This window comes from Symphalangus syndactylus, chromosome 12 (assembly GCF_028878055.3).
Source record: "Symphalangus syndactylus isolate Jambi chromosome 12, NHGRI_mSymSyn1-v2.1_pri, whole genome shotgun sequence".
Taxonomy (NCBI): Eukaryota; Metazoa; Chordata; class Mammalia; order Primates; family Hylobatidae; genus Symphalangus; species Symphalangus syndactylus.
This window is the reverse complement of record NC_072441.2, coordinates 50,004,964-50,006,678: the sequence shown is the minus strand read 5'-3', so window position 1 is coordinate 50,006,678 and position 1,715 is coordinate 50,004,964. Positions and strand designations below refer to the sequence as shown.

Here is a 1,715-nt window from a genome sequence, read left to right as displayed (position 1 = left end):
AAAATTTTAAAATAAAAATGTCCACACTCTTTCGTTAAAACATTAAGCCTCTGTCAAAAATGTATTTCTTATTTTTGGGTACAGGATTAAAGGACAAGATGATACTTACGAGTAAAGAAAGTTTACAAGACAAAACTTAACGAAAGTTTTTCAATAAAAGTATTTTAACATTCAAACTTGACTTATAACAAAAGAAACAAGATTGCAAACAAAAATGTTTATGCGTTTTCCAAACATAAATAAATGAAATAGTGTTTAGGCAGTAGGGCTCATGCTGATGGCTAGCAGGAAGTTAACAAAGTGTAACCTACTTGGAAAAAAATCTTTAAATTGCAAATAACAAGCCCAAATTATGGACTGCAGTAATTTAATCATCACTGCCATTTTTCTTACTTCCAAAATAAAGCCTTGATTAAACCATTCATACCCTATATTACTCATACCTTTACTTCAGAGATTGAGGAACTGTATACAACAAATGAATTTATTTTCACCATAGGGATAACATACCGTACCTCTCTGCCAACATTACTTGAAAATCTTCCATGTCAAAACAACTTGACAGCAGATATAAACTATTATATAAATACGCAATGAGCTTTCATTGCAGTCCTTTAAAGACACATGATAATTCATGCTGTTAACCTTAGGATCACAGTGCATAGAATCCAAATACAAACAGTTGGGGAGACTTTTAAAGTAATGTTGGATCCCTCACTTTATTTATATTCCCACTGTAACTGATAAGTTCATTTCATAGGCCCTATCATGCATTAATCATTGAGTGGCAGGCGTTAATGAAAATTTTTCCTGTTACAATGTTCATTGCCGGCAATGAACATACCAAAACTGCCAAGGAAGTCATTGTTATTGCACAATACGTGAGGACCTGGAGCTTTTCCAAAAGCTTAAAAAAAAACCACAAAAATGGAATTATATTTGACATTCCCTGACACCTGCATTAATACTGTATGACTAATAAAAGCATGTCAGTTGCCCGGACTGAATCAGTGATCAACATGTGCCCAGAATGCACATGAGTAAAAATGCAGTAAAAGGAAGTAGTCTTCATTGCTTATAGGTAACTTCCAGTCAAAGACTGAATGATCAAAGTGCTCATTTTCTCAGTAGGACTATCTTCTGCTAGAAGGATCATAACAGTGGCATCAATAAGTATCATCGTGATACCACCATTTTGTTTTCTTTGGATTCTTGTTACGTGTTCGCACATAAAAATAATTATCTGGTGGTCGTCTCTTTTCTTTGCGGCTGGAAAGCATGCTAATAATGCTAAGAGAAACGGATTGGATTGAGAGCGCTGGGAACCAGTCTTCCATTAGAATGGATAAACAGGTATGACCATTGCTATAATCATGAGGATGAACGGGAATATTTTCACCCATAAACATGACTGCGTAATTGAATTTTGAACACTCTTTTCATTTAAAGTTATCCCAGGAGGTGGGTCATTTTGCAAAGCCAACAGTTCTTTCTATAGTCGTTAAGACTGAAATAATTCTTAACCAACAACAGAAACGCAACACTTTGGCATAACGTACCTCAGTCTAGAAATAAAATATATTGGTCTGAAAAGAAAATTATACTGCCTTTTTTTTTTTGAGGCAGAGTCTCACCCTGTTGCCTAGGCTGCAGTTCAATGGTGTGGCTCACTGCAACCTCTGCCTCCCGGGTTCAAGCAATTCCCCTGCCTCAGC

General features: G+C 35.7%; 1 pseudogene; it reads right to left on the bottom strand.

Moving 5' to 3' along the window:
* Window positions 1-1,121: 1,121 nt before the first annotated feature.
* LOC134734635 (ubiquitin-conjugating enzyme E2 W-like) lies at window positions 1,122-1,495 on the bottom strand (annotated as a pseudogene).
* Between the last annotated feature and the right edge of the window lie 220 nt (window positions 1,496-1,715).